The following is a 9635-nucleotide window of genomic DNA, read 5'->3' as shown; positions in this document are numbered from 1 at the left end:
AAGACCGAGAAGGAAACGGGGTTGCCATCAATGGCCATGACTCGCAGATCCTCGGGATAGGAGACTTCCCATACTTGCGCCCGGAACGAAAGCACACTTTTTTTTTCTTTTAAAATCCTCCATATGTTTACAGATCGAGAATGGGTATTTCGACCAAGGACTGGGCTATGGTATGTGATGGTCTCAAAGGATAAGAATATTAAGGTGAAAGGCTAGGTGAAAGAGCCACCTTTAGATGTTCTTGGACTTGCAAAGACAAATTGCCCGAAAATCACAAAAGCGATGATGGTCTTTCGTGACGGGGTTCGGGGGGTCGCTAGGTGTATGGAGACCTCGGGTTCTTTATAGACTTTTTTTTATCTGTTAGTCTCGCAGATAGGTTCTCGCTTTCTCTATCAAAGAGGACAGCTTTTTCTCTCCTTTTCGGTCTTAGTGCCTTGGACCTATTTCGTAATAACTCTTACCTCTCACTCAATCTGTCATCTTCTTTCTTTTCTGACATAGAGGAACCCTCAAATCTTTTCACCTTCCCTACGAACGAGGCAATTATTTCTCTCCTCAAATCTTTTCGCTTTCTCCTACGAACGAGGCGGCTATTTTTTCCTCAAATCTTTTCGCATTCACCTATGTGAAGGCTTTCAATGCTTTTCTTTTCAGCATTGTCAGATATGACAAGGAATTCACGCATTTAAGCATGATAATACTCGTGGATAGTACTGTTCTTTGCCCCCGGATTAACTCTAGGCGTAAAAAAATTGAATGTCCCACGTGGAGACTTCGTAACAAACAGTACATTCATTCATGCATGTCCCTATTTTTCTTGAGAATTCGTAGGGGCTAGCTAATAGTGCTCAAAAGATCGATATTTTGAGAGCCCATAATAAACAACTCAAGCTTCATGTAGGCTACAGATTCGGAGTTCCGTCGGCGTTGAACTGGCTGACTGTGACATTAAGCTCATCATCAAGGAAACTCCAATTGTAGTGATGCATGTCTCTTTCATCGAAGGGCATCGGTTCTGTCTCCGCAAGATCGATTTTATGGGATGTATCCCCAATAAAATCCGATTGTGAAAGAACTTGCTCGGGGGGATGAACCGATAAATGAGCATTTTCAACGCTGAAATGTGGGTCATCGAGGAACATGTCACCAAGGGCGATTGGACCGCTACGACAAGGCAAACAAGTGGTGTTAAGAGCATCCCTATACCTCTTGTTCTCTACTCGAAGCTTTTCATTTTCCTCCTTTAGAAATGCAAGTTCATGACTTTCATGTTGAACTTTCAATCGGGCCCGCTTGTTTTGAAATCAAAACTTGACCTTCAAGGGTTCCATTCCTAGCTTCCGGCTCAATTCATTTTTTAGTTTCTTGTCTACGTAAGGGCACTCCTTGAAGGAAACTTCGAGCTCTTTGGTTTGTCTCCGAGCGTAGTGATGTTTTCTTTTCCGGGGTTGACTACGGCCGCTGCTGCCATTGTTGTTGCTGTTACCGAGATCTTGAACTTCATCGTTGAGGGGGTTGGGTTTTATGGCTTCAGCACTGGATTGGACCTCGAAATCTTTAATGCCTCTCGCACAATTCGCTCTCCGACATATCTAGGTCGGTCGCCTCCGATAAGTGCTAGTAGCCTCTAAACATGTTGGTTTGAAATAGCTCTTAGTGCCTTTTGTTCACTCGGGATCCTCAACTCTCTAATGTACGCTTACTCTCTCTAAAAATTTTTTTTTTTGAGTAAACATGTATGTTCCAGAGCCTCCCTTTTAACGTGGATGAAAACCACCAAGCCGGTACTTCTCCCAAGATTTCGTGTTTCCCGCTCTATCTTCTTCCTTTCCTTTTGACATGGTGGGACCCTCAAATCTTTTCTGCAGGAGTAGACTTGTCTGTCTCTTAACTTTTCAATTTTGGTGGGACCTTTAAGTCGTTTCGCAACTTTTCGAATTTGTGAGGCTCGAGATGGTAGATCTATGATTCACGGACAAAACGCCCGTAGTTTTACCCAAATAATTAACCCGATCCCTACCGCAATTATTGCTACGACTTTTCCTGCCCTTTAAATTAGGATTTAACGCCGGGACGATTAACGCTTTCATATCTTCGTCTTCAGCCTTCTAATCACTCTTTTGTATCCATTCTTTTTTTGCCGCTTCAACAAAAATGGCCTCCCTCCCTACACATGTCTTCTCGGCTGAAGTTTTGGCTAAATGGAAGAAATTTTATAATCTCCTAGGCCAGGGCTACTCTTATATAGCCAACCATCCGGAGGTCGAAATCGAAATCCGTCTTATGTTTACGGATATGGACACCGTTTCTATTGATGGTACCAAGTTAGAAGAGGAATGCGGGATCTTTCCTACCCTCTTCACTAACTTCCTGGAGGCTTACCATCTTGCTCATCAAGATGTTACCTTGGGCCATCTTGTGAGAGCTCGCTATCGGGATCGGTCGGACAGCTTGGTGTTGGTTAGTCTTGTAGTCGACAATCATAAGAAGGCCCTTGACTATGGTAATGAACACGTATCACTGCTGATTTGTGAGAGGGGAAACTTGGCGGGACGTTTAGCCATGTCTCAAACCCTCTTCGAGCGCGATCTGCTCAATATTGTTTTGAAATTTTAATGCACCTGGCTGGAAGAAAGACTTAACGATCTAACCCCGGATATAGCCCGCGAGAGAATGCTGATCCATGACCTGGAACTAGCTGCCGAGTATCACGAGGACAAGGTAGCCCGGCTTAAAGAGAAATGTGAACTCCTCCTCTTTAAGCCGACGGATCTCGATTCTCAGAGTGATCGGTGTAGGCGGAGCATCAACTATATGGAGAGTCAATTAAACTCCTTTGTGATGCTCATTAAGGCTCAGCTCGACATTACATTCCCACCCCAATGATCTATTTGTAAGGTTTTTCGCTGAATGAAATGAATGCAAGTTTTTACTCATTTCATCTTGGTCATCATTTTTTTTTTGTGCAAGATAACCCCTTTTACTCTGTGAATATGTAAATCTCACGCTCCCGATGGTCAATTCAATTGGGCCGGAGAGACTCCCCCATTTGAAACAATCTCTCAGCAAAGATTAGTAGTGAGGAAACAAATGAATGCCCAAATGTGAAAGACTCATGAATCAGTATTAATATTATAACTCCATTATGAAAACATCAGAGTGAATCAAGTATAATATTTCTTTACAACGTCAGAATTGACTAGGTTGGTAAAGACACGACTATCCATCTCGGCCAGAATCAAAGCACCACTAGGGAGCATCTTCTTTACTATATATGGACCACCATAGTTTGGAGCGAATTTCCCTTCCGGGAGTGGGACTATTGGCAATAATTTTCTCAAGACCAGGTCCTTGATCCGAAAATATCGAGGCCAAACTTTTTTGTTGAATGATTTAGAAACCCTCTGCTGATAGCATTGGCCATGACATACAACCTTAAGTCTCTTTTCGTCGATCAGATTCAATTGGCTTGCCCTCTGCTGGATCCATTTAGCTTCCGTCGCCTTAACTTGAGACAGTATGCGTAAGGAAGGAATTTCCACTTCAACCGGTAGAACAGCCTTCATTCCATATACAAGAGAATACGGGGTTCCCCTAGTAGATGTCCGGATCAAGATCCGATACGCCATAAGTGCAAACGGCAACCTCTCATGCCAATCGCGATAATTTTCAGCTATCTTCGCTAAGATTTTCTTAATGTTCTTATTGGCGGCTTCTCTTGCTCCATTCATCCGAGGACGATATGGGGAAGAGTTTAGATGCTTTATCTTGAATTCCTTAAACAATTCATCCGTTAGTTTGTTGTTTAAGTTCGAGCCATTGTCAATGATTATGGCTTCAGGTGAACCGTATCAAGCAATGATATCCCGGCGGATAAATTTCACGATATTTCGTGCCGTGACCGCTAAATAGGATGCGGCTTCGATCCATTTAGAGAAATAATCAATTGCCACCAAGATGAATCGATGCCCATTGGATGCTTTAGAGTTGATAAAGCCGATAACATCAATGCCCCACATAGAAAATGGCAATGGTTCGGATAAGCGATGCAACTCGTTCGGAGGGACATTAATCTTGTCACCATGAATCTGACACTTATGACAGCTTCGAACATGCTAAATACATTCTCTTTCGAGCGTGAGCCAATAATAACCCAACCTCATAATCTTTTTAGCTAACATGTGGCTATTCATGTGTGGACCACAGATCCCTTCATGTACTTCCATCATCAGACGAACCGCTTTGGTTGAGTCAACGCATCTTAGCGGGACGGAATCGAATGACCGCTTATACAAATTCTCTCCGTTCGGGAAGAACTTCAAGGCCATCTTCCTTATGTACTTTTGGTCAAATACATTACTTTTTTCAAGGAACTCCTACTTTTGAATATAAGTCTTGATGTCATGGTACCACGGCTTACTATAAGGTTCATCGATCACGGCCATACAATATGCCGGCTTTTTTAATACCTCAATCTTCAGTGGGTAAACTTCAAGTCCATTGGCGACTTGTAACATTGAAGACAAGGTAGCCAATGCATCAACGAATCGATTATGAGTCCTTGATAGATATTCGAATGAGATATCCTCAAATTCCTCCACCAGCTCATCCAGATACTCATGGTAGGGTAGCAATTTAGCATCTCTTGTCTTCCACTTTCCAATAGTCCGAAGGATAATTAAAGCGGAATTTTCGAATACCTTGAGTCGGGCTATCCCCATTTTCAACCGCAGCCTGTAGACCGAGAATGCATGCCTCATATTCTACTATGTTATTCGTGCAAGGAAATACCAATTTTGCTGCTACGGGATAATGCTGGTCACGGGGGATATTATAACCGCTCCGGTGCCTAATCCAGATAAATTCACAGCTCCGTCAAAATACATGGTCCAGACGTAATCATTTACCGACATGATTCGACCACCCTCGGGATAGTATGCGTCATTGTCTTGCCTTGGACTCTCGGCTAAAGCATCGGCTATGGCTCGTCCCTTGACCGATTTTTGAGATAAGTACTGAACATCAAATTCATAAATGAGGATCTGCTATTTGGCGAGCCTACCGATCAAGGTAGATTGATTAAGCAGATATTTGATAGGATCGCATTCCGTCACCAAGAACACATGATAATGTAGAGTATATTGGCGAAGTCTGTGTAGCACCCGGACTAATGCCGCGCATGTCTTCTCGGTCTCGGAATAATTCATCTCGGAAGCCGTGAATTTCTTGCTTAAATAATAAATGGCTCGTTCTTTCCCATCCTCCCGCCTTACTTGAGCAAGCATGGCGCCCAAAGACTCGCTATGGATTGTGAGGTAGAGGATCGAGGGTTGGCCAGGTGTTGGCGGAACAAGTATGGGCGAATTCATGAGATGTCGTTTCAACTCTTCAAAAGCTTCCTTGCACTTGCCATCCCAATCGACTAGCGCGTTCTTCTTCGATAACTTGAGAAAGGGCTTAGCGGTCTCATACGGTTGTGAAATGAATCGAGCGACGTAGTTCAATCTACCCATGAGGCCCCAAACCTCTTTAACTCTTGTAGGCGGCTTGAGGTCACAAATGGCTTTTACCTTAGATGGGTCAATCTCAATACCCTTACTACCGACAATGAATCCGAGCAATTTGCCCGAGTTAGCACCAAAAACGCACTTGGACGGGTTGAGCCGTAACCCGAACTTTCGGAGCCTATCGAACAACTTAATCAGAGTCTTTATGTGATCCTCCCCCTGCCTTGTCTTTGCGATCATGTCATCGACATATACCTCGATATCGTTATGTATCATGTCATGGAACAGAGTGACCATGGCCCGTTGGTAAGTAGCACCAGTATTTTTGAGACCAAATGGCATCACCTTGTAGTGGAACAACCCCCACGTAGTAGTGAATGTAGTTTTTAGTTTATCATCCACGTTCATCAAAATCTGATTATAACCCGAGAAACCATCCATGAATGAAAATAAGTCGAATCCAGCTATGCTATCCATGAGTACATCAATGCGCGGGAGTGGGAAATCATCTTTGGGACTAGCCTTATTCAGTCCACGATAGTCAATACGGACCCGAATCCGCCCGTCTTTCTTTAGCACTAGGACAATATTAGCGACCCAATCAGAGTATTGGGTTGCCTCAATAAATCCTACATCGAAGAGCTTCATGACTTCATCCTTAATCTTCATTTCAAGCTCCGATTTAGCCGGCCGTATCCTTTGCTTTACAGGTTCAACCGAAAGATCGGTCGGTAGACGGTGTTCAACGATGGATCGATCAAGTCCCGGCATATCTGCATATGACCAGGCGAAAATGTCCCGATAATCCCTTAAGAGCTCAATCAAATGTTTAGCCACATCGTCGGAAAGGCCTGCCCCGATTTTAACCTCTTTAGGGTTTTCAGTATCGCCCAAGTTGATCAATATAGTCTCTTCACTTGTCAGAGATTTAATCATTTCATTCTGCTCAAAATCTTTACGTATTTCCTCATCGTCGGGGTCAGACTCCCCTGAGTCATTCACCTTGCATACTTCAAGATCCACCAGATTCCACTCCTCATGTTCGCCCCTGAAACATAAAGTGGCAAAAATCAGAAAAACAAATAGGGTTTAATTGCGGTGTGATTTTTTTCGAAGAACTTTATTTATTTTTTTATTTTTTTTAAATAGTGGAACATGAATTCTTGAAGAAGCCCAACCCTTAGTTCTTACCATGATGACAAACTCGTTGGTCGTTGGTTATCGACATCGGGTTGGTTTGGGAAACTTCAACAAGATTCGAAAAATAGTGCAATTTTATTGATATGAAATTACATCTTCTAGGAAAGAAAATCCGAGAGTGCAACACAGAATAGAAATCCAAATGCGACCCAAAACCTAAAGGAAAACAAAAAATGTCCCACGTAGGGGATTGCATAAACATAAAGATGTTACTCCGAATCTAAACCCTCCAGTGGATCATCACATATGGCATTGACAAATGATTTGGAAGGTTTAGGCGCCGGGTAAGGTTCCTCCTCATGCACTCCGTCTTCAAATATCGCAGCAATGGTTATATCGTCAAAACAACCGGGGATATCGAAGACCCCTTCATCTTCTTCGGACCCTATTGGCTCAACTACGGTACCTTGGTCCTTCGATGTGTCGGGGAACACAATCCCCAAGTCATCTTCGAGTTGGGTTAAATTATCGTAGCCTCCGACCACTCTAGCCGATCGGAAAGTGGTATATAGATGTGGAGGTAAAGGATCGCATGCACCGCTACCGCGACCCATTGTGCATTTTCTATGCCCACGTCCTCGACATCCCGGACCGGCCGTGTGAGATTGGCCTTTGGGTTCAATTGGGGTGCGGATCCATTGGCTATGTCGATCTAAACCCATACCGAGCTTAAAGTCATTGCCCACCATTATCTTTGCCACCATAAAAGAAGTGGTTGACATTTTGTGAACTGGCAAAGGACTTTTTGGTGATGCATGGATGATGTGTACTATCTCAAAAGCGTGGTAGGAATCTTCTTCATCATGAGCCGGCTCGATATAAGCAATGGTCGTTTCATTGAAAATCCGGTGATCTTCCTCTCCATGGACAATCACCAACTTCTGTTGGACCACGAACTTAATTTTCTGATGAAGGCTTGATGGGATAGCTCCGGCGTTATGAATTCAAGGTTGACCTAGGAGAAGGTTAAAGGCCGAAGGAATATCCAAGACTTAGAAGAGAATGTCAAACAAAGAAGGCCCGATCTGAATCTCCAAGTTGATCCGCCCAAAGACATCCTTCTTTACGCCATCGAATGAGCGGACGGAAGTCTTGGCCGTCTGCAACCTGGCCAAGTCCATTGCAAGACGATTCAATGTGGCTAAAGGGAAATATTCAGTGCCGACCCGTTGTCAATAAGTACCCGAGCTACGTGAGTTTGCTTGTGTTTGATCGTTATGTGCAAAACTTTGTTATGACCGCCCTTCGAGCAGAATCTCATCGTCGCCTAATGCGACCCGATCCTTTAGAAGGATCGTCCCTACAAAGTTCTCTAGTTTGTCCTGTTTAATATTCTCGAGTACGTGAATTTCACCGAGTACCTTCATTAAGGACTCCCGATACTTCTCGGATGATTGCAGAAGTTCAAGTAGGGATACCTAAGCCGGTGACTTCCGCATCCGGTCGACAATGCTATACTCACTCGCCTTAATTACAGCCAAGAATTCCTTAGCATCTTTCTCAATGACTTGCTTAGTCGGTTGGTCATCGTTATAAGCGTGTCCCGATCTTGTTATCATGGCAAGATCGTAGGATCAAGGAACCGTCTTGTCACTAACATACGGAAAAAACCGGGGCGAGGCAATGACGATTCCGAGTTCATCGTCCGCTGCATCTTCCAAGACGGGCATGTCCGCTAACTCTGGGTCATTCTTGATCGAGTTAGTCACATTGGCATCTTCCACCCGAGACTCTTGAAAGGTCCCGGGTTGGGTCAAAACTGCAAGCTCCTAATCCTATGCAATGATAATCCGGGATATAGTGGCCACCGTCCCGGTTTGACTTGCCCAAACTATGAATCCGTTTTTCTTGAGAGCGGAGACCTTTTCCTTCAATTGATCGAGTGATATCAATTCATCGACCTTATAATATCCTACCCCGATCAGAGCGTTGAGAACATTGGCTACTTCAATCTTAACAGCACCAACTTGTCCGATCCCTAGCCCGAATATAGCATTAACTTTACCCGAATGATCTGGCAAAGGATTATTCTAGACATTCAGCTATTTGTTGCCTTGGAACGAGAATGCCTTAGAATCGAGTAGATCTTGAATCCGATGCTTCAATACAAAATAGCTGTCGGTGTCATGTCCAACCTCCCCGTAGTGGTAATCACATTTCTTTAATGGATCATATCTCGACGAGCTCGTGTTACCGGGTCGTAGAGGCTCCGAAGTCGCTAAGCATCTCTTACGTAGAATCGCGAGTACCTGCGACGAGGTTCCCGGTAGAGGGGTAAACCGGCGAGGGGACCGTAGATTCCCTCTTTGTCGTTGCGGGCCGAAATTAGCCTGCTGCTAATTAGGAATCTGTACGACCGGCATCCGGGTCATGGGTTTTTAGCCGTAGGTCATGTTGACTCGTGGAGCCGGCTCCTTGTCTTTTCTTATCGTAAACCTCTTAGTGGTCGTGACGACATCACCGTACCAACGTTTCTTCATGTCGTTCTCGATTTCTTCAACCATTGCGATGAGATGGCTGAATGACGTGGCAGCGGATCCCAAAATTCGAGTTCTCATAACTTGCGGCGGGGTGGAAACAAATAATTTCATGAGTTCCCTTTCGAGAGGGATTGGTTTCAGTTGAGATGCTACATTCCTCCACCTGGTGGCATACTGCTTGATTGTTGCTCCTTTCTTCGTCTCAAGCCGTTCAAGATCTTCTCCGGTGGTGAGCACGTCCAAGTTAAAGTTAAAATGTTTGATGAAAGCATTAGTTGCCTTCTCCCAATCATCTATTCGATAGATCTCGTAGTCCGTATACCATCTCATAGCAGCTTCTTTTAAACTAGCTTGGAAAGTTTGAACCATTAGGGGGCCGTTGGTCGTATGCTTGTTCATTCTTGCTTGGTACATCCGGACGTGCTAAACCGGGTTGGAAGTCCCA

The sequence above is a fragment of the Rhodamnia argentea genome, chromosome 10 (assembly GCF_020921035.1).
Source record: "Rhodamnia argentea isolate NSW1041297 chromosome 10, ASM2092103v1, whole genome shotgun sequence".
Lineage (NCBI taxonomy): Eukaryota > Viridiplantae > Streptophyta > Magnoliopsida > Myrtales > Myrtaceae > Rhodamnia > Rhodamnia argentea.
The sequence above is the reverse complement of the archived record's forward strand: the minus strand, read 5'-3'. Positions refer to the sequence as shown.